The 24352-nt window shown below is 40.1% G+C and overlaps 1 protein-coding gene across 12 annotated transcripts in view; it reads left to right on the top strand.

Annotated features, from left to right (window-relative positions):
* Positions 1-24352, top strand: part of GRID1 (glutamate ionotropic receptor delta type subunit 1) — a 557084-nt gene that overhangs the window by 295648 nt on the left and 237084 nt on the right. The window lies entirely within an intron of this gene.

The raw sequence follows: 24352 nt of genomic DNA, 5'->3' as shown, positions 1-24352 counted from the left end.
GTGTGTGACCTTCTCAGGAAATGCTGCTGCATTGCTGCTTGAGAACAAAAGTGCAATCCGGGATAGCGGAAGTTGCTTTTTCACTAAACACATTCTTTTTCCAAGGTGTCCTGGTCCAGACAGACCTGTAAAATTCACACTGCAATGCCACAGCAGACTCTCATCCCAGCTGACTGCTGCATTAGATCTGCTGTGTTAGAGTTTTCCTGTGAAAGCATTTCACTTTGTAGCAGTAATGCTCCTAGTATTTGGCAAATGGTATTTTATGTCCTAGGACTGCCTTCAAATTATTTGGTTTCAACTTTGAAAGTCTTCCTAGCTTGCTAAGAGCAGTACAGGTAGAGAAGTGATGCTGTTTCAGTCTGTATGCTGGAAAATGTGAGCGGAGTTGAAAATGTGTGGGATAAATTGTGAGCACCTCTGTGAAATATGATCATCATAGAGATGCCTGATAACTGTCGGTGTTGATCTCCTGGGCTGCTGATGTACTGATCTAGCTGAGATCAAGGTAAGTGTTGTACTTGTGAGTTATGTTGCTGTGCACTGAACTGCACAGAATGAAGGAACTGTGCTTTTGAGAGGATAAATGGCTATTACTTTTTTTCTGAGTATCTTATCACTTACATCTGCACACAGTAAAGCATGACTCAAGAATAGTTTGGCTGGATATTAAGCATTCTCCTGCCATGTCCATACTGCTTTTTCAGAAAGTGTTTGTTTGCTTCAATTTTTAAAAAGACTGAATAGGGGATTAGATTATGGCTTGTCACCTGTAGCTTTGAATATAGACTTATGCAGGTATGAGGACTTTCTTGATGCTTTCTTAATTAATTGAATAATTTCATAGTAATTTCATAACTCAGGGCAGTAGAAAAGCTAAATAAATATTTGTTTAGAAGTAAATACAAAAGAAACACTGAATTTATTCTGGGGGGGGAAGGGGAGAGTTTTTTCTTCTCTTCCTCCTGTTTGAGAATCATCTGACTTGTCAGGTGACACAGTGAACACTCTAAAAACCCTGATACTTTTTGTTAAGAGTTAGAACCTGTAAAATACTAGTATATCTACTATAAAATGTTTCTTTAAAACCTACTTTAATAAATAACATGAATAAGAAGTGTAATTTGTTTTGAAAGCATTTTGTTGCAGAGCCTGATAGAAAGAGGTAGCTCTCTGAATTTTTCTCACTGTAATTTTTCTCCCTGTAAGTCAAGTATCTCTTTTAATACATGGCTGCATATAATCAAAGTATCAAAGAAATAAATGAAAACTGGCTTTGACAGTGTGTTGATTCAGCACAAAACTTCTTTGAAGTAACGCTGGAAGCATCACTGCCTGAAGATTACTGAAAGGAAATTGGAGCCTGAGGTTCCCTAGTCAAGTGCAGAAACTGAGGTGATCCTAGTGCTGAGCATCCTTGCCCAGCCTATTGTGCTAATTGTGTTAGTCCCTTTATGCAATCTGCTGGTGACCAGAGTCACAGAAAAGAAGCCAGCTGCACCTTCCCGAGAATAGCATCACTATTTCTGGCCTGGCCAACTGAAGCCCAGGGCACAGCTTTAACTGGTGGTTGGCCCTGAGCCCAGAGCTTACACAATGTGTTACAATCGCCAATCTCCTCTAGAAGTTTTCTCTGATCTTTGTATTTTCTTAGTTTAAAGCAATACACAGTCTCATTCTCCTGTCTGGATTTTTCACTTTTTCTTGGCCATATCAAGATCAAGCAGGTAGAGTGCTTGGATCTCCATCCAAACTGCAAGACAGTAGTTAGAATCATATGGTGTGTTTTATCCCAAGAAACATGACATTACTTACCTATGCACTGGGCCAACAAAATACTCCAGGTTTTCTTCAGGTAATAGTAAATATATTACAAAGAAATTAGGTAAAGAAAGAAGCTTGGACATCAAGAACATAAATCAACTTACTTAAAATTAAGTGAAAATAAAAAAAATAAGTGAAGGTGTAATTCTGAGGAAGTAAAGGGGGTAAGTCTCAAATGCTGCTGAACTGAACAGCTCAAGAACTATAATAAGGAGGAAGTATGAGAGTTCTTTAAAGCAACAACACACACACACAGGTTAACCTGGGTGAATAATCACTTTAGAAGTTCCTGTGGTGGAGGGGCAAGGAGGAGAGAGAACAGTAATCCAGAGAAGGACAGACTTTAGAAGTCTACCTTGAAAAGAGAGTAAGAATTTAGAGGAGGGGGAGTGTATTTTGGGGGTTATTTTTTAAAGGGTTTCACATACCTTTTTATGCATACAAGAAAAAGAAAATTGTATGAAAACAGATCACATTTCTGAAGGCAATGTGTGCTAAACTAATGTGGGGTCTTTCCTTGGTAAGCCCACTAATTGCTTAGTTACAAGAAATGCAGTGGTTTTTATACGTCTGTGTTTTGGCAAAGTTTTCTGTGCGATGTCATGTGGAAAATTGCTGGTTTCAAAGGGGGCTGACACAGGGATGCCAGCAGTGGCTCAAGAGAAAGGGGTAACCTGCTGTGCTGAAAGTGGTATGGATAGTTCAGAGAGCTGAGGGTTCTTTCTGGAACCAGTTTTGTTTTCTTTACTGATTTTTGTCATGAAGGGTAGCTTAATGTGCTTCTATAATGCAGAATGATGTGGGTTAGTGGGTATCTGAACAGGCCCTCACCTTGTGTGGTACCCATTCCTGCCTCCAAATCGAGCCTGAGGCACCTGCCCAGCCTCTGAAACAGGCAACTGGCCTCCTCCTAGGGGCTCCTGAGCTCTGTCCTGCTCTGAGTCACTTGTAATTTACTGTGACCTTTGGCATTGCTCTCTACAGAAGAGCCGAACGGGAACCAGGATGGAAAATATGGAACGGACGTATTTCTAACAAAAGTGCCTGGGAAGATCCTGATGAACTTTTTCCATCACCTGTTTTGTGAGATGCCTAGAAATGGGCCTTCCATTTTTTTCCTGTGTTGGGATATATGTATTAGAGAGTAAGGAAGTAGGTACTGCAGTATATTTTGAAAACGGGGCTATTAATCTCTAATCTTCCTTAAAGGGATGTGTAACAGCTGGTATGCTGATGACAATGGAAAGATAAAAATAAACCGGCTTCATGACAAAAAAATAATGCTGACTGATTTTCTTTTGTGGGGTTCTATTTAACAACTTTTTCTTTTCCATGTAGGAGAATTGTTGCAGGTGCTGCTTGCACAAAACCTGATAGCTATTATTAGAGTAAAAGAGTACTTTCATGTGGTGGAGTTCATAAAGAATGTAGATTGATGACATCTTTCTCTCAGGAAATTTATAATCAAAAGTGTAATCCCAACCCACGGGATTTTTCCTTCCCTGTACTGCTGATAAACTCCTGTCTTGAAGATGTTATCATGGGAGATTTAGATGACTGCTCTGTGCTTTGTAAGTAGAGGAATGGGCAGCAAGGCATTATTACGATAAATTTTAATGCATTTTAAAAGCGGCCATTTAGGATGGAGTGTTGAGGATTCAGTACAATTCAGGTTGTTATCATCAGAGGAATTGTTTTGGTCTTTTTGAAGTTCCCTGTCTTGTCAGCAGTGTATTTATAACTGATCTGTGTGTGCCAGCCCGAAGAGAAGCCCGGAGGTCTAGCTGCGGACCCTGTGAGCAGCGGCGGCACACAGAAGGGGCAGAGGGGGACGAGCTCCTGACCCGAGGGAGCTGTCTCCGAGCAGAGCGTGAGAGCACGCAGGTGGAGGCCGAGAAGCAGAGAGGGGACTCCTCGCACAGGTTCCACGCAGAGCTTTAGCCACCTGAAGGGATAAGGACGAAGAGCCAAGGAGCTGAGGGTTTCCAGGGATTTTATAGTGGGGATAGGAAAGGCGAGGATAAGGGATACAGCCAATGGGATATGGGATAGGAGGCGGGGTTGAGAGCAAGGGGAACAACACATAGGAGGGATTTAGGGAAGGAGCCAAGGGGGTGCTGAGTGACATGGAATTTTCCAGAACTAATACATATTAGCTTAAGGGGAATAAATATACATAGACTTATGCATAAGGTAAGGAGGGGGAAAACGTTAACCAACCGTACAAAAGTATGCAAACCACTGAACTGGGTAGTTGTGGGTTCTCACCCTGACTACAGAGGGAGTTGCTGAACTTCGGTGCCTGACCCCCACAGCTCGGTGTCAGTTGTATCCTCAGGGGTCACGGTGACTGCAGCCACTTGCACCGCCGCTTGTATTGTCAAGCTCTGTGAATTCCTCGTGGGTATTGTGCTATTTGGTTCTTTCTCCTCCCATTCTAGCTCCAGGAGTTATAACAGAATGTGATTACTATGACTCTTGCTTTTCTTTATTTAACATGAGTATCTCCTGTGAGATATGATTTTTAGGGAGGTGAAAAACTTGAATGCTAGGAAATCTAACTGTGAGATAAGCTAAAGATAATTTTGCATGTCTCCCATACCTGTCTGCGTTTTTCCAGTAAGCACTATGGGTTTTGGAGTCCTTATTCTTGGATGGTTGTGACTAGAAATACAGACTGGACAAACTCATATAGCTAAAAACTATAATATTGATATTAGGAAACACAAAAAGAAAGAATACCTCAGGGATCTCCCCTGCCCATGAGTAACCAGAGGGTGGTGTAACATCATAGGTGTTAGGTGAGGTGATCATGTCTTGGAGCCCTGTGTTCCATGGGGAGGGAGGAGAGCAAGCCATAGGCACTTTGCTGCATCCATGGTTTAAAACAGCGAGGCAGGGCCATGCCAGAGAACCAGAGAATTCTCAGGTAGCTGTGCAGTCTTTCTGTAGGACTCTACATTTTTATTAGGTGTATGCTTGGAAGAATGTTCCCCAAAGTGAATATTGACTGCAGCATTTCTGCTTGTCAGCACCCAGTGTACTCCTCTGGTTGTGTAAAACCCACTGGGCAGCTCTGCAGCATCTTCCTGTTTAAAAGCTCTGAAACACAGGTGGTGGTGAAGACCAGATCAGAAATCATTCACAGGTGTGTGGGAAGGCTGGCAGAACTCACACAGGCTTCACTTAGGCCATCATTTAGCCTGTAGCTCTTAGCTCTGACTTTCTCGATGAATGTAAAAGCCCCTCTGTGTTTCCTTGGTGTTACTAGTGCCCATCCTTTGTTTCTGGCTCACGGTAGCCCAGCCATAAACAAACAGGTAGACAGTAACCTGCAGGTAAAGCCAGTGATGGACCTTGTGCTAGGCAGGTGTCCATGCCTTGGCTAAGCAAGGGCATGTTATAGCCCAGGCTCCTTTCAGCAGCATCCAAATGTGCTGGAGCTGAGATGCTGGCTGGGGGTGAGGGGCAGCAAAGCACTGGGACCCCTGTATACATTTGCAGATTCCCCCAAGAGAGTCAGCAGCATGGGAAACTGCTGCTTGCTGCAGCTGACAGGTATTTTGTCTGTAATACTCAGTGGAATTACACATGATTAACTCCTCCCTCCCTGCCCAGTTCCTGTGGCGAGGTTCAGCAATGGTTAATCACCATTACATCAAAGGGATTTTATCAGTTCCACAGGTTCTCAGCTGTTAGTGTTAATGTTACCATTCTGTTCATAATCTGCACAATTGAAGCCATTGATTGGCACTGAAACTGAGTCATCTATGAGATGACTGTGAGGTGTGGAATAGACTTAGAAATACCTGAAATTATTCAGGAGCAGTCAGCTCCGAGGGGTGAGTATGAACTGATTGTGTGTAGACAACTTCAAAGTAGTAAACTTGGGATAAATTGTTGTCAAAATAGTCTGGACCGTGACTACATCAGTGGTGATTTTGAAGAGGATATTAAAAACTTGAAACAAGTGATGTGTCTACTCTCTTTGAGGTTTATTTTTTTCTTCCAGTTTTTACAATAGAGAAAGAAATTGTAACAACTGTGCATGAGTGAATGAAGGCTATACAGGCAGATGCAGACCAGATGTTAATTTGTCTAGAAACAGTTGTTGTAATATGTTTTAGTTGTAATATGGTTTAAGTCTATGATGTATAAAACTTTTAAAAAACCACAGGCAGCCTTTTTATGTCAGCTCTGTAGAGAGGAAGATAGTCTACTCTAAAATGTCCTTTTATACGGAAAGGTCATGGCAATAATGGTGTGGTATAGTTTTTAATGTTTTCCTACATCAATTTACTTTTAGGCTCACCCTTTGTGAAAGTTCTCTGTGCTTGGTTATGTCTCTTTTCCTGTGTGGGAGACTAGTGCTGCAGGAGTTGCTCCTTTATTTCTTTTTGTGGAATGGTTGCAATGTGGGTTACAGTGTAGCTGGAGTTGGTTTTTTAGCTTTGGGGGACTCAGGTACTAAAATGTGAGTGGAGCTGAGCACCCCATCAGTGTAAACAAGCCTGAGCAGTTTGTGGGGACAAGCCATAGTCGCCACCTGTGTTTTCAGTTCACATGTCACAGCCCATGCTAACGTCCCAAAAAGCACACCTAAGCCACCATGACAGAGGAGGAGCTGCATGCCATGTGCAAGCCCAGATTAGGTGAGATTGTGATAAAAATGCAGGATTTAACTGTACTCTGGTGCAACCTCAAACAGGCATTTCCAGTGATAAGAGGCTTGTGAATGCCCAGAGGCAGATGAGAGCCTGCTGCACCTACTGCGATTATTTGATTTCTTGCTTGCCTGGGCTCTGGGAGTCTGTAGGCATTTCATCAGTAATAGTAAAACTGCTGAATTCATTAAGAATGAGAAGAGAGCTCTCCTCATGTATCAATGAAACTAAATGTAGAAGAGGGTGTTTAAAAAATGATAATAGATTTAAACAGTCCCATAATCTGGTAGGAGGCACAGAGCATGACACTATCACACAGCAAGATCACTGACTTTTGTTGTCTGTTCAGATCATTCCTGGACTTAGTGCAATTGGGTTTCCTTCATGCTTCATTTCCTTTCAAGAGTTATATGTTTGTGGAAGTGAATATTAATTGTTGTCCTGAAATTTCATGGAGCACACATTCCTGATCATTATCTATAGTGCGCTACAGACTGCTTTTCCCAGAAGTGTCTTTCCTTATTTCTTGAGTGTTGTGCTTCTAACATGCTTCACGGTGCTCTTAGGTTTCCTTTAGAAAACCAGCTTAAAACAAAGGAGATAGGTGGGTATATTTTTCTTGCAAGCTCACTTTTTTTTCCCATGCCTGGCTAGAATCCTTAGCCAGCCTGTTTCTGTACATTATGTATTCTTCCTCTCTGCTTAATTAAGTATCTCTTGATTGAAAAAGCAGCTGCTCCAACTGAACACCCTGTACAACCTCTCTGCCTTCTCCAGGAAGGACTGACATCATTTATAAAGCTCCAGTTAAGCTCGTAACCAAGCCAATGAAGCAGATAAATAAGGTTCCAACCTTAACTTCCAGTGTTTTTTGAATATTTTTAAAGCCTGGGTAGAAATCTGTGAACTGGATGGAGCCAACGCAGCAGAGTAGCTTCTGGATCAGGAATACACACTGAAAGCTCCTGATGTTTCCACCTGTTTGCCAGGCACAAAATGTTCCCTTCTAGCCAGTGCCCAGAATGTCCCTGTCTTCATAGAGCTGGGCATTTGGGCCTTGTCAGCTTAGGCTTGTTTTGGGATCCCAAACCAGTGCTTTCTGAGAGGCACAGCCTCCCTGCTGCCTTGCTGGCAGTGCCAGCCAGTGCTGTGACTTTGGGCTCTGCATTGTTCCACATTGCCAAAAGGGACAGGGCACACCTGTGGCTGCAGGCCTGGGGCTGGTGTCACGCCCTGGCAAGGAGGAAGCTGAGTGGGCTTTGTACTTGTAGTCGCTTGTCCCTTTTCTCAAAATAGAGCTTTGCCTCCTAATGGGTTAAAATGACTGTCTGTGCTTTGTCTCTTTGGATCGATGTAGCCTGCCTACTTTTCACTGCGGTGGAACAGCTTTGGCAGAGGGGACAGGAAGGGGGTGAACTCAAAGCAATAAAAATGAAGCTTGACAGAGCTAGAGGTGCAAGCAGGCTGAGAAGTTGCTTCCCCCCTGCTGAGATGTGTAGATGTTTCAGTGACTGTACAGTGAATAGACAAACTTATTATTTCTGTAAAGCATCAGTCACTGCACTTTGCAGAAAGCACACCAAAAATAGGGCTTGTGCTCAAGAACCTAATTACGTAAAGGCCTGATCTGATACCTGTTGAGGGAAATAAGAAGTTTCCAGGTAAATACCTGGCAGGAGAGAGATCTCATGGCTTCACCCATGTTGTGCACTAATGAGGTGTGTTAGAGGAATGGAATTGTGCAGGTATTAAATTTAGATGCATACAAAAAATGATAACAGCTTTTCGCTTGTCTGGCTGATGGCAATGTGGACTTCAGTTTCTTTTAGTGTTTGTCTCAGGAAAAATTAAGTGCTGGTGCCTTCCCTGGCTGCTGCATCCTGGTGGGAATGGTGTGGTGCATGCAGTTACCTGTGTGCCGAAGAGAGAGCACCGTTTACCACCTTCATAATTTATTATTTCCATGGCAACTAGCCACTGGTGTCACTCTCAGAATATTTCCCTAGTATAAACTTTGTGTTTCATATACCACCTGAATCAGACTAAGGGAAAGGAACTTGTCTGTCAAAGAAATATAGTTAGGTTTTTATGAGACTGTGATATATCATGTTGAAATCAGTCAAAGGTTTTCTCCAGTCTGTGCATGGATTACATGGATTATTTTATCTGACAATGACATTTATACTGTAAAGGTCAGAAAAAAAAAAAAAAAAAAGAAATCAATGCATTTTAAAGGATAAAAACTCAGTGTGAAAAGAACCCCACTAAACTGAAACTCATGCTTTAAGAAGCAGATATTGCTATTAGTGCATTTGATGAAATGCATCTACCAGTTTTTAAGGGCAGAGATTTTTTTCATTAGAATGAAAGGAATTTCTCTAGTGAAGTATATGGAGAGAAAATTCAGTTATATTGACTTTGGACACAAACAGATGGAACAGGGTTGTGAATTTTAAACGTGACTAGAAGATATGCTGCGATTATTAATAATGCTTTAGTCTGTGTGATTTGATTTGTGATAATACATTTTTATACAGTCACAATATATACATTTTGCATTGCAAATTGGGGAGGGTTTTTCTTTATGTAATGTGGTAGTAATTAACCTGTTGCTGGAAAAATGCAAAATGACTAGATGGAAAGTTAGCTTTCTGGTGGACAGCTCTCTGTCTAGCCACTATCACGAAAACTCAGAAAGAGTTGTGTTGTCTTTCAGGATTTGGAAGAGACAGGTTAATGTGAATAACTCTCCCTTTGCCTTTTTCAGTGTAGGTAGGGCAGTGTGCCTTCTACATCCACATGTTGAGTTAAAATCTGCTGGGCTATTTACATAGTGGCTAATACCTCCCAAATCCTGGTTTAGGGAAACCAGTATGGGGCATTAGAGGGAACTAATCTTTTGTCCCAGAAATAAGCTTATCTGAACAAACGAGATGGTCTTCATGCTGTTCCAGCTTCTTTTGCCCTGCCAGTGTCTCCTGCAGGTCTGCTGTAAAACATAGACATCACTGTCAATCAAACATCTTTCATCTCTCCCAAATTGGCTTAAAAGTCATCACAAATTTGCATGAAAGTCACCTCAAGAGAATTAGGAGCCTGGCATGCCAGAATTTTTGAGGTCAAAATTAAGAGTATATTGGCAATATTAGTATTTTAGGATCCTTTATGTTGTAAAAGACCCTTTAGATCAGCTAGCCCAGCTGTGAGGGGGACCTCTCATAATGTGCTGCCCTTTAGACTGTTCTGACACTGCCACACAGGGCGGCTCCGCCTTCAGCCTGGCAGCAATTTATCCCGTATTATCCACAGATTCTCTGAGCTGACACATGGCTTGTCATGTGGAATGAATATAGAGAAATCTGTATTTCTTATTCTGAAAACGATTTCAGAAGACAAAGTTTAGCTGATTAGATTATAAGAGTGACCCAGCTGAAAATAGTCAAACATGAATAATGCCAAATTCTCTATGTATTTGAATTACTTTAAAGTGTCTGCTCAGATTATCAAAAAGCATGGTGGGGGAGTAGTTCTTTTTTTGTGTCTATGATTATTTTGCTCTCTGTCCAGCAGGATTAAACCACCAGACTCAGGGCTAGACATTTCTGCCCTCATGTTGTACATATTTGCAGATGGAGATGTGACAGTTACCTTTCTGTCAGAAGTGAGTGCTACAGAGGTACCAGAAAGAAGTAAACAGAACAACAGTTGTTCTTTTAAAATCAGATTTGATTCATTAAGCAAGTATTTATCAAAGTATACAAATGAAAAATGACTGCTGGAGGGAAAACCCTTAATTTTTGGTTCCAAGAGGCTCTTTCAGTGAAATAAAATGATTAGCAAAGGACTGCGGGTAGTGATGGGTTAGGTCCTGAACGTTCAGATGCTGGGAATTCAGAAAATGTGCATAGCTTCAAGACAATCTAGCATTTATTTATATTTCTGTTAGTTGGGTTATCAGCCAGTCTAGAATGTGCTCCTTTCCTCTTCTTCACTGAACAAGAGCATGTTCTTTCTTCAGGAAGAAATAAGTCTTTAGGTCTATACCACATAGTGTGAAAATGAGAGGAAAGATGGGTTTGTAGAGGTGGAAACAATGTGTTATGTGGTACTTACTCTACTTGGACTTGTTTTCCAACTTTTCTTCTTCACCTTTCAGTTCTTCTGCTGTTGAAGAGCAGTGAATCATAGAATGGGAACTTTGCTGCACTTTCCCCTGTCATGGGAGAATTTTTTCTGCTTTAGAATCTGATGAAACCCTGAAAGTTTGAATGTTTGACAAATTTGATCTTTCCCAGTGAGGAAGCAAGTGGGGATTGATTCTTCATAACTTAAAAATTTTGTGTAAAGTTGGTTCATTTTGAGAGCAAAATAAGTAAATTCATACATTCCCAATAATTTACTTTCTAAGTATGCTTAGAAAAATATTATGTTATTCTGAAAGTAATTGGAGAGCACTAATTACCCCTTACTTTACATTATTAATGACAGTATTTTTTTCCATCACCATCTTAATTTGGATTTCCATGGACCCTTAAATTAGAGAGTGCTTCAAGTGCATGATTAATACCGCTGTTTAATCAAGCTGTGACATGCAGACTGGAGTTTTGTCATTTATGGCTCTGTGAACTGAGTTTCTGTTGAGCTGGTTTTGTATAACCTGTGAAAATATGGAGATAGTAACTCTGTCCTTAAAAATAGCTGGTTGTAGGTGTCTGGTGTGTCTGCAGTGGCCATCTATACCTTCTTCCATCAGGCCACCATGAAACAGGCAGGGGTCACTTGCAGACCCTGTGTTGTATCTCAGCTGTCACGAGACACCTATATGCAGATGTTTGAATTGCTCCTAAAGGGTCTGACAATCAAAAGCTTCAGTTAAAGATGGGGAACAGATGGGGATAGTTAATTAGGCTTTATTTTACTGTTGGCTTTTTTTTTGTTTGGTTGTTTTGGTTTTTCTTTTGTGTGGAAATTAATTTTAGAACTACAGAAAATGCTGAATGAGATCCACAACTAAAATTTCCAAGTAATAACACTATTTGATTCTTAGATGAGATATGACTGCATAATTTCTTTGTTCTTTGAGGTGCTCTGGATTCATTTAAATGAATGTCCAAGTATCTTCAGAACATGGTTTAAATTTTGGGCTCTGAGCCACTCCAGACTTGTTTGTCGTGACTCCTGATAAAGTTGGTAGTTATGTTTCAAAGAAGGTACAAGCCATGAGTTTTTCTGTGCCTGTTCTGCTGATGGCTGTGCAAGTGGAAATGTGGCAATCCTAAATAAAAAATCCTGACATCCTGTGCAATAGAATTATTGTATTCACCTTGAGCAGCATAATGGGGTGCTGACCTCTCTCCACAGAACTTTTTGTGGCTCTCTTACACCCTTGATAGGTAGGGAGGAGCATGGAGTTCATGTAAGTCTGGCCCCTGCACTGGGACCTCTAGAACAGTTGAAGGCCATAAGTGAAAATAAATTCTGCCAGTTCTCAAAGTAACTTCCACTGGAAATTTAATTGCATGGATCCCAGAGAGGAACAGCAGAATATAGGAGGATTCTTTCAAACAGCAAGGGAGAAATGTCATATATTTGCAGCTGTAGAATGTTAAATAACAAGTGGTTTATTATAGCCATTCAAGTTAGAAAATGGCAAACGTGTCAGACATAACATTAGCTTTTTTCTTTCCTTCTTTTGTCTTTCTCTGTTGTTTTTCAAGGGAGTGCTCTATCCTTGCACTGATGTGTGTTCTGTTTAGAACACACAGAGCACAGGGATGCTGGCTGGTTAACTACCTTGTTCAGTCTCAGGGAAAGAAATACAAAGAAAACATCCTTCCTAGTCTGACTTGCTCATCATGCCAAAAAGGAAAGATGTGTTTGGAAATAACTGTTCAAACTAGGAAGGAATACAAAAGAGGACATTGGCTTTTGAAACTTTTCCAACTTAATACTGCTACAAAGTCATTTTATAGATCACTTGCACACCACAACCCATTTAAATCAAAATGTTGTCCAGCTACAAGAAACAAGGGAATTAATCTTGATCATCAGCTGTTGTGCATTCACTGGTCTGATTTTGACACGGGCTGAACAGGTATCTTGTAAAAATCTGGAGGGGAATAAAAGCCAGGGTAAATGCTTAGCCTCAGGCAAGGACACTTTATTGGAAGATTTTTATAATACAGCCCAATAAAATTTTATTTTTATTTGGAATTCTTATTATAAACACCATTGTAAGGTATTAAGGAAAGAAAGAAGAGATAACATACCCATACACTGCTTTTCTATAACCACAATAGAAGGAGAACCTGTGGAGGTAAGAAAATATGCTGCTAGAGGCACACTAAAAAAAGCCCAGAAAATCCCAGCCCAATAATTTTTTTTGATCTTTTGTTAAATTAAAAGGAGGGTGGGATGTACTGTGTTGGTTTTATTTAAAAAGGTATGGTTGGTATTATTCTGTACCTCTTTTAATAGTGAGGGTAGGCTGTGTTAGAGGTTTCTGTTGTCACCATTACATTTGTGGTAACGTGGACATGGATACAAATAATTGCATTGGAAAGTGGCATTACGCTTGTCTACTTGTCAAGATGAGGAACTGTTTTGCTCTTTGCAAGGTGTTCATTTTCTGAAGAGAAGAGATACTGAAAGCAAAGGCCTTTGAGATGTCTCTTTCCTGCACGTGTTAGAGGAAGGCTTGGTGCTGCACTGCCCACAGAGAGGCAAGTGTGTGAGTACATTGTACATTTTCTACAGGGCAACACAGTCTTCACTCTAAGCTCTTCTTGACTCGTTGACTTGGGGAAGAGCCATAAGACAATCCCCAGTGTTTTCCAGAGTTTTGGGGTGTCTTCAGATAATTTGGCAGTTTCTGGAGAAAGGGGTATTGGTGTGAGGTGTTAAGTGAGATGTGTGTCTGTTCCCTGTCTTTGAGGATGAATGGATCGGAGGAGAAGATACAAATTTGTCTTATAGGTCACCCATGGATGCTTCTAAAGTCAGGTGTCATATGAAGACATAGTGCACTGCTTCCTGCCAGGCCCTGATCATTAGTAAAATACATTAAAAATAACCTTATTGCACCTGTTGAACCAGATGTCCAATTTTGACACCTCTAAAGAGCAGAGCAGTGGGTATTCCTCAAGTCTGAGTGTGACCACAGTTTGCATGGCTCCATCACAATTATATCACTAGGAACTTTTGTGACTGAAAAACTGGAATTCTGAGTTACAGTAGGGGTGTGGGAAGTGAAAGTTCTACCTCAATTAGCCACTGCCACCTGTTCCCTTTGGAACACTGCAAGTATTTGGTGTAGTAACTAGACAGGTAAAGTGTGCTGTGGAACAAGGTTAGTTTGTTCAAATTGTGTTTAATTTTAAGTACTTATTTTTATGCTCACTAAAGAGATCTTCATGCTGTCAGTCCTGTCATTGTCTCAGTGCTTGCTGTTTCCTCAGCAGTGTGAAGGCTGGTGCAGGCAGCTGTCTAGCTCTGACATCTGTCTTGTTTGCCTGTAAGGCACTGTGCACACCTGGGGTATGAGCTGAGTAATAAATAATGGTAATAACTGTGATTAGAAGCAGTTGTTACGAAATCACAAACCCACTGAATATAGCACAAACTTCCATTTAGGCATTTGCATACACATGTGCAAAAATGTGTGTGAGCAAACACGAGCAATCTGGATGATGTATAATTGGTAGGGTGTGGAGAGGAACACATTGGCTCGAATAAAACAGACCAAAATTTATGACCAGTATTGTTTGTTTAAGCTCTCTAAACACATTTCACAAAATTTGTTGTGTGTGTTTTTCAAATGTGCTAAATATTTATGTACTGCTTTCCTAAATACTAAAACATGGCATCAGACAGACTGCATAGAGATCTAATTCGATGTGAAATGTATGCATCTACCAAGGAAGGTGGTGTTTCATTTTGTGAGGTGGTTCCAAACATAGAAGGTGATTTTATTTGGTTTTGTTCCCTTCTCTCTTCTTGTTTAGCTGTGGGTTTTGCTCTCAGAAGTGAACCAAAATTCTCACCACTGGTTTGACTTTGAAGCAATTAAACTAAAAAAAATCAGTAACATGTAGGGATCTACTCTGTGATGCAGTGCTGTGTAAGTAATGCAATAAAGTCTTATTATATTTTGCTGGTGTCTAAGAGGTTAAGAGCCTTTCAGTTTACTTTCAGCTCTGTTTGGTTTTAATATTAAAAACACCCGAGGGTCTGTAAATACATACAGTTGTCTTTGAGTTTTTCCTGCTGATAATTTCTAAGTGTTTTTTGATAATTTTTTTCTTCCTTTTCCTATTTTCTTCGTGTCATTTGCATTCAACTTGTTGATAAATACTGGTTTACTGCCCTATGAAAACCTTCGGTTAAGCATATCTATCTTTGATCCATCCAAATAGTGTACAGGAATCTTCTGATAATTAGGCCATTTTATAACAGCTTATAAAGCTTTTTATGGCAGTTTTTACTGCTGAGGTGGATTGCTGGCTCTGCTAACTCTGACTACTTTAAACAACTGGTGTGAATTAGAAAATTCCATATTCTTCAAATGCTTATGTATCTGGTCTAAGTACTTCTATTATTTTAGAAATAAGATGGAAACTCTTTGATGTATGAATGCTTTTAAATTTTCATTTGCAACACTGAGCATTCTGTTATGAACTGGAAAGCTTCTTGTCCTTACAAGGCAGTGGTAAGCACTGATATTTGAAGTACGTGGTACAGGTTTAATCATCCATTTGAGTTGTTTTTACTAAAAAACCTCATATTATAAAATAACCTGGAACTAAGTATATGTTGGACCCTTGTCTGAGCTGAATAAATGAACTTTGTACAAAATGATCCTTGTGGATCAAAACTGAGGCATGGAGAACAGCACAGTAGCTGCTTGTGTTAGAGCATTTTATGCTGTATTTTTTCAGGGAGTAAGTGGAAATCTTTAATCTTTGAATGCTGTCGTTTTGGCTTTTCCTAGCTGAGATTTGAGGAGAACTGATCGAAGTCATGACTTTTAAAGCAGTCGCTTGAAACTCAGTAGTTTCCTCTAATCTTGTGCTGCAGCCTAGCACAATGCAACAGTTGCCCTTTGACACGGTGGGTTAATGTGAAACTCCAGATCAAGATCCAGACTAAGTGGGTTGAAGCATTAAAATGGGTTGAAATGTGGAAAAAAAAAATTCTCTTACCCTTGTCCAAAGTTTTGGTTAGAGCTAAAATAATGACTGTGTCAAATTACAAGAGTGTAACTACAAGGGATGGAATCAGCAGCAGCAGCAGATTGCAGCCTGCCTCTTAAATCAGATGCAATTGCTTTGCAAATGTCCTTTGCATTATTAATAATTTAAGAGCCAAACTGTGGTTAAATGCTTGGGGAATGCTAGAACCCTTGAATATCCTTTTAGGTGAAATTGTTATTTATGTTTCCCTTGAACTGTCAGTAGTCTCTAAAATATGTGTGCTGGTTTTTATCCCAACCTGCCAAGCAGAAGAGGCATTTTGATAAACTCAGTGAGGCTTTGGTCTTTTGAACTGGAGGAGTATGCTGTGTAATGAAATTGATGGATTTTGTCTTTGAAGGGGGGAGTTTTGGCTGCTTCATGCTGCAGCCCTTCAGAATGGACAAGGTAGACAGTCAAATGCCATTTCCTGTTAGACACCCAGTCGGTCATGGCCTGCCCAGCCTCTGAGCTGGAGAGCTGCTCCTGCTAACAGAGATTCTCATTTTGTACAGTGCAAAAAGGACTTTTCAATTTTTGTTTTAATCCAGGTGCACACTGAAACACTTTGTGTGCTCGAGAAGGTGGGTGACCCGTGTAACCTTATAGACAATGTAATTTGAATCCAGCTGTGAAGATGTTTTACACAAGACAACATAGATATTTTGCACAAGATGACATAGACACACAGTCTTGACAAAACACAGGAGCTTCTCTGATTTCCTCAAGTGTATTATTCTTCTTCTTGTGGGGGGCCACCTGTTAACTTCAAAGGAGAATTGGCACATGTGCATGAAAACAGATCAGGGCAGAGCTTACAAAACTCTGTCTATCATTTGTAGCTGTCAGATTGTACGTGCTTGTCTTCTGTTTAAAGTCAGCATTGTTCTTGAATCTGCCCTGCCCAAAATCTAAATGCTGTCAGAGATGCATAGAATATGATCTGTCATGCTAACACAACCAGTTTCTTCCCTTGAGAAGCAGGTTCGTCTTACACTGAGATAATGGTACCAATTTTAGTTCTGTATTTTGGCTTGAGAGTCTGGATGGGTTGTGGGACAGAGGTGGTTTGGGACATGAGTGAGAGTGAAAATACAAGATGAAGCAGGACCAGGAGGCAAGGTGGGAGGCCAGGAAGCTCTGGAAGGGCAGGGGTCATGGTAAGGATGGAATTCAATAAAGAGAGAGGGACCTATGCTGGTGGGGGCTGGAGAAGGCTCCAGCAACTGAAATCTACAAGGTGAAATGGTGTTTGTCTCCATTGTTCACCACTGGAAAAGAAAAACTCGATGCTTATTTTTGTAGCCAACCCCCCTGCCCCAAGACAGGAAGATATTATGAGACAACTGCAAGATTGCCTTGGTGCATTTATTCTCTGCCTCCCTCAGAGAGATGATCCTCGTGGTTCTTCACTGGCATTTTTAACTGTCCTACTTTGTTCAGAAGTTTACCCCTGAGTCTCTGACCTAAACTCTTTTATGTGGAAGACTTGCTGCAAGAGACTTTTTCCCCAGCACCTTCCCAGCCTGGGAAGATCCATCACAAGGTGTGTTCCTTCTAGGACTGAGTGAGCTAGAAAATGCAATTGGTTTTTTTTCCCCCTTTCTTGGCATATTTTGGTAGTTTTTCTTCTGTGAGTTCTTTTTGCTACAAGACCTATTGGATACTATTGAAGCTAGTGCTTAACCACAGAATAATTACTTTAGGAGACCACAGCAAACTACATTTAAGCAAGCAAGGAAACTGGAAAGGTGGTTTTGTATCTGGAGACAAGCTCCTCAAATCAAGTTTATTTCCAACAACAAATATTATGCAAATATCCTTTGTAATTTTTTTTTTTTTAAATTCACAGCTGCTCTCTTACCTGGAGCGAGTGGGTCCTCAGCTGCAAAGTTGCATTCTGGACTTGTGTGTGCATTCTCTGCCATTGCATTTGAAAGAGAATGATCTGGAAGTAAGTGTTAGGCAGACTTCAGAAGTAGAGGTCAGACTGATCTTTCCCGTGTCTGAGAGCTATCCTTGCTCCAATGTACTGTTAGAGCAGTAATTGAATTGATCTCACAGTGAATAATAGGAAGTGAATCATGCTTTTTAATTTTTTTTTAAACTCTCCACCAGCCTGAAAAGAAATTAATCTGGCAGAAGTTGCATGTATTGCCTTTTTCCCTTTCTCCTGAGTTCCTGCCTTCCATGATTACCATGACAGGGCATAAAAATATTAAAAATGAAGGAATCCTTCTGAGTTCCTGTTGGGCATGCTGCCCTTTGGGAGCATGGCAGTCCCACGTGGGGAAGCGGAGTGAATCGAGAGGGGAGTGGGTGTGAGCAGTTGTGTGCACAGGTGTGCTGGGACAGGTGACTGCACAGCACTGCTTCCCTGCTCTTGAAATGATATTGTCCTGGCCAAGGCACTGCCAAGTAGTTCAGTACTGTAGAGAAAAGCAGCTATTTTCCTATTAGGTCTGACCTCATTTTGGGGAAAGAGACAGGGAGAAAAAGGAGATTGATTTAGTCTCTATGTGTCTGCCATATGCTGAGGGAGCATTAGTCTGCACCTGTAAGGTGACAGAGGTTGAAGGATGTGAAGCCTGAGTTGGTGGAGTGATGGGGGGGGGAAAGGATGGAAGCTGTAAAACAAGTTGTTTAGGAAGCAACATGTTTCACTAAGGGGTTAATGTAATTTTATCTGTGTTACTTGTTTACTGAATCATTCAGTGTGGTCCTATTTATCTTCAGGACCATGTACTTTAGAGGGTGTTTTTCTAGCACTACTGAAAAGTGGTTACATGCTCAGAGGCTGTTTCACAGCCAGCAGTAAGAGCTGATGTGGTCAGACAGGTGGTTAGACTCACATTTCCAAGGCTCTGCCTTCATTTTTAAATGTACAAATTGGTGGAAACTGTAGAGCTAAGTGTTTGTGAGCTATTGTTGAAATCTTCAGGATTGTATGTTTAAGCCACCAAACGGAGTTTGCTTCATGAATGCTGGACCAGCATGCTTGAAATAAGCAAACAGGAAGGAATCATCAGAGTGTGCTGGGTACCATGGTGAAAAGGATGGCATAAATGCTTCAGTTCAAATATTAGTTAGTTGCAGAATTCCTGGAGTGAGCAAGGCTTTTCCATATAAATAAAACTTTTAAGGAGGAATAATTCAAAAAGCAACTGTTAAGGGTCCTTTTTAATAAGGCTCCCATCAGTGGTGAGCTCTGTATATTAACTCATGGATTTGTTCTTAAATGATTAGATGTGTAAGTGAAACATGGAGCAGCGTGTCTCAGCAGCGACCTTCCTGGGCCAGGATTGCTGATAGATTCATATTTGATCCTGAAGGAGGGCAGTTTGTCTCTTGGAGAGGTCGAGGCTGGTTGTGATGGGCTGTGGCTGCCTAGAGTAACTCAAGAAACAGCAGCTTGGTGTTAATTGTGTCTCACTGATGCTGCTGCTGCTGGGGGTGAGATTTCCTTCCAGGAGTTTGTCAATGCAGGGCCATTTTCAAGAACAATCCACTAGAAATTGCACACTGAGCCAAAGTCAGTAAGGTAATAAGCAGATAATAGGTCTTCCAGGTGGTCCAGTTTACCCTTTATTTTTCCTGTTCTATCTAAAATAGAAAAAACAATGAAGGAATCATGGTGTCTGAGGGAGGGGAGATTAAAGGCCTTGAGAGGTTTTTTCCTTAGTGGAGAGATTATCTTTTTGATTCTGTACAGTGTAGTTTCCAAAATGAGGACTTTATTGCTCATATTGCTGTGTTACATTTTAAGGTGAATGAGTACAGGTTTTGAAAAGCTAGAATGTCACAGAATGCTTTCATTTGGTGCATTTAATGCAACTTTGATGAGCCAAATAAGATTTGTGCTACCTTCCCACAAACTTCTCTGAATTGCAGAATTGGAGGCACTCCTATGTGCATCTTTACTGAGCCTACAACTTTCTGAGGGCAGGTCTAAGCACCATGGTGGTGAGCTTTGCACTGCAAGAATGGCAAAAGCTAAAGGGTGTGCACTGGGCCATATCCCAGATGGTCCAGGTACCTTTCTATTCAGTGCTACAGGTGGGGCATGAAATGGGTACCCACTGATAACAGCTGAAATCTCACTCATTCTGCATTAGGGCTGACAGTAGCTTTTGTTCATCTCAAACTGCTGTTGAGTTCCCAGACATTAAATAACTGTTATCAGACTTCCTTGTGAACTTTGTAAAGTCACACAAAAACATGGTGAGAGAATGCCTGTATACGTATAGATGTGTATAAGTGAAATACATGGGAGGGTATTAATTTTCTTGTTTCACGTGCGTCTGCATCTGTAATTAATGATAGTTCTCATAGATTCTGGATTTTCTGCAAGCAAGGATTGTGACAGAAAAGTGTTTCAGTTTGAGAGGATAAAATTCTAATTTTAGAAATTTCTAATTTTAGAAGTTCCTGAAAATGCAGCAAAAGGTACAGGTTGGTAGATATCAGGAACTCTCACATTGGCAGGTGAAATTGGTGGTTTTGGTGTAGCACATTCAGCGTAACACTGCAAAAGAGTGGAGAGGAAAATGGAGATGGAACATCATGAGGAAGGACAATGCTCCAAGCTTCAACTAACAGACTATCATTTGTGCTGCTGGGAGTTTTCCTACGGGTAATACAGCCTAGCAGGAAAATAACCAGCATTTTGTGTGGACTAGAAAAAGTGCAGTGACTGTTAGAAAAGCTTGAAAAAGTTACATACTCAACATCAACAATGTGAGAATAAATCACAGTGTTGACAGGGGACAGTAAAAATATTACAAAGAAAGGAGCAGCTATTTTTTGGCTGACCCAATGTACAGACATTAAAGTCTCCAGGAAAGAGAATGGAACTCTGCTTCTGCAGTTCAGCCAGAGAGAAGGGGATGAAAGGAATACCAAATGGGAAGGGTACTGGAAAATGGTAACATTTGAGCAGCTCAGAGATGTTAAGGCTTGTCTGCAGAAAAATGACTTATTAAAACATGCCAATTTGCATAATTTTATGAGCCTGTATCACTTTGGGCAGCAAATTCTCTTACACTCTTATTCTAGTCAAGATGACAAGCAGAGTTTTCAAAGACAGCCCTTCCACAGATGATGGGAGTTTCACACTCAGGTTGTTGTTTGGTTGGATTCCCATAACTCCTATTAATATTAATGCTTATTGTGTGCAGTAATTGTAGATAGAGTTGAAATGGCATTTAGCCCTCTTACTATGTTTGAACTGTGTATTTTGTCTGTTCTTAAATGTCTCATTTTGAATTAGAAAAGGAAGATGGAAGATGACCTTTATGCAGACAGAGGGTTTGCAGTTTCTTTCTACCTTAAAATATAGTGGTACTCCTCACTGATATCTATACTTGGAATTTGAGGAAAGAAAATGTAGAACAACTAGGTTGGCACCATAATTATCACTGATGTATAGTTTATGAGGGAAAGCAGCAAAGCTGAAATTGGAATTTTAGAACTCTGTTAAGGACTTTGATACCTTACTCTGTCTGGTGAGCTACTGCCAAATAAATATGCAATGGAATGGTTTTTTTCATTCTGGATTACAAGATTTGAAGTGAAATAATCATATTTCACTCCTAACTGAATTTTAGTGCTACTTCTGAAGGGAAGGATTAATTTTAAATGCTTTCTTGGATATTCATTTCCTTTAAACTGGAAATTGCTCTAATTAAAGTGAAAACTCTTGACATTGAATTTAAATGTTCATCTTCTGTTTCTTACCATAATTTTGTTTAATAGACATCCACAGTTTACTGGAGAAAAGCCATTCTGATTCCTCACAGGAAATGATAGCAATTCCTCTATTAAAATTCAGCCTCTGTGGTGAATGAAGGTTAGGCTACTTTGAGATGGTGCTTCATGATTTGTTTCCCACAATTTATTGCATGGAAGTGGAAGACTTCAAATAGATTGCCTGAACTATATGAGCACACCTTGAAGAAGATTTATTCCAATTATTGAATTTAGATTTACTTTTTGAAAGTGCAAGTATAAAATCATCTATCCTGGTTAAGTCTTTGCATCAGGTATTTGTCTAAAGCACCTGTGGCTCTTCAACACAGCAACTAAGACTGTCAAAATGCTTTCTGGTAGCAAGATACATAGTTGTAGATATAAAAATACTGCTTAAAAAGTCTCTGCAATAGCCTGGCAAATTATCTAATGGGATGTTACTTGTGGATTTTTAGGATATACATAGTGAAATCTTTATTTTGCTATAGGCTTACATTAGACTTCAACTGTATTATAGGCCTAACTGGGTCTGATTTTTTAAACTGAATTCTTGTTTGTGAGTATGAGTAGCCTGAAATGCACCTTTCTCAAGCTGAAAAATGGGCAAATAACTTGGTTCCTGTTTAAAATCCATTCCCAGAACCTTTGCTTTCTGAGGCTCCTGCAAAACAGCCACCAATTACATTCTGGTAATTGGTCATTTTTTCTACCTGAATAACTCTTTCACAGCTCGAACTTCTTCCAAGGTCATTTGCTTCCTCTGGTAAAGTGGTATATAACATCTCTTTTGAGTAAGCTTTTAATTCCCAATTTCTAAGTGATCAGGCTCTCATACACCTTAGGCCATGCAGCTTGGCTTCAGCTGCATCTCTGTGCTGCTTGTCTGTCTTTCTCAGTTTGTTTGCTTTAATTAGTTGTTGTGTAAGGTTTTATTAGTCCTGTGCATTCACTCTCAACTTTTTGTTTGCTGTTTGCTAACACACCCTCCTTTGTGAATAGTCTGAAATGCATGTACTGGACATGGCAGCACCGTTTGCTCTCAAAAGATTGATTGTAACCATTGAATCCTAGCTTTGATTTATTGTAGGTCTGGGCAGTGACTGTGGCTGATGGATCGTGATGGTCATGGTACTTCAGAAGTAAAGTTCAAATTATATTTTAAAAGAATTTTCCCCTCCTTTGAAGCATCACATTTGTAATCTTCCCATAGAGTTTATGGCAGTAGATGATTATAGTGATTGATTCTTCCAGGATCCTATTAGGCCAGCTTTATTTTGCCAATATAGCTTTTTAATTAGTGGGTTTTTTGATATTTTCAGCAGGAATTGATTCTTGAATAGAATCACTGGTAATATTTCTAATAAGTCACTCTAAAGACTAAGTTCCTTCATGCTGGCAGTAAACAATGTAAGGAAATAGATTTTGTCACAGGGTGCAAATGGTTTTAATCTATCAGTCTGTGAATATTAAAGATTTTTATGTTCCTTACTTTTATCTTAATAACTGAAATCTAGCTACTATTTAATTTTAAAATTTAGTTGATGGTGCTGTTTTGATTGTCTCTTAGTACTGTTGGGTTGAAATTTCATTCCTTTGGTTAAACTCCGGGGCTGTTCTAAGGCAGGACAGGGATTGAAACAGCAACAAATGTTGCCAGAAGTGGATGACTTGTGTACAAGTCTGTCTGGGATGGAGTCAGCTTTCTTCAGTCCATGCTCTGCTTTACAGTAGCTTATGGGAACACTTGCTGGTGTTCCAGGGCAGATCTGAAACAGGGAAATTCAGGTAAGAGAAAATACTTCTTTCACTTAATTAAAAAATATCTCTGAGTACAGCACAGCACATTGCCCTGGTCCAGGCATAGCAGCTGAAATATTTTTGTAAAATGCATTGTAGTACAACAGGAGAAGCCATATTCAGCTTTTTAACTGGGCTATGCAGAGATGTAGTTGGTGGATGAGGCAAAGAAGAGAACTGTAAATGTGTGAATGCCTTTCCTCTTACGTGGTTGGCTTTGAATGGAATCATTAAGGTTGGAAAAGACCTCTAAGATCATTAAGTCCAACCATTAACCAAACACTGCCAGGTCCACAGATGCTTGGATGTTAATGAAGATAAAATGCAAGGGATTTCTGAGCCTTTGAATGTGTTTCTTAATGAACAATTTAAATTAAGTGAATACCGATGCTGTTAATGTAGAATCTGGATAATTTACTCACTTAAAAGCATTTTGTCCTTGCAATAACCATATAAAATAATGCTCTAAATGATTTAGATGGTGAATGGAGGCAGAGACATCCAGAATTAAATTTTAGGGTTTTGTTTTAGAGTAGTGTTAAAAGTATCCAGCAGCTTAAGAGTTTTATTGGGGAGTAGGCTGGAAAGTTCTGAAATTGTCACAAGTCACCTCTTTACAACATCAGACCTCTAACTATGTCAATGAATAGGATCCTGTCAGACCTGCCAGAAGCCAGAGGTGAATAGCTTAAGCATAGGAAGCCTCTAGGATCTCCTCTGGTTTACTTCTAATGCAATTCTAAAGACTAAATCATTTTATTCTTAATTTTTTCTTTCCTCACTTTTCGTTTTTGTTTGGATACGTAATTCCTCTGAGAAGGAGTCCTCTCTCATGAAGTGCTGACAGGACCTATCACTGGGTGGATGACATGCAAGAAAGGCTGCCACAAAGAAGTAAATTCATGATAACTTGATAATGAAAAATAAGCAAACCCATGAAACCATGAAGAGCATTGGCAAGTTATTTATTCAAATGTGCTGTGGGTATTAAGATTTTTTTTTTTTTGAGGGTAAAACTAAATGCTAGAATATTGAAAATATTTACTTTTCTTCCAGTAGTTGTTGGGAATTACATATCTAAAATCATAG

Source organism: Aphelocoma coerulescens, chromosome 6, assembly GCF_041296385.1.
Source record: "Aphelocoma coerulescens isolate FSJ_1873_10779 chromosome 6, UR_Acoe_1.0, whole genome shotgun sequence".
Taxonomy (NCBI): domain Eukaryota; kingdom Metazoa; phylum Chordata; class Aves; order Passeriformes; family Corvidae; genus Aphelocoma; species Aphelocoma coerulescens.
This window is presented reverse-complemented; position numbering and strand designations above follow the sequence as displayed.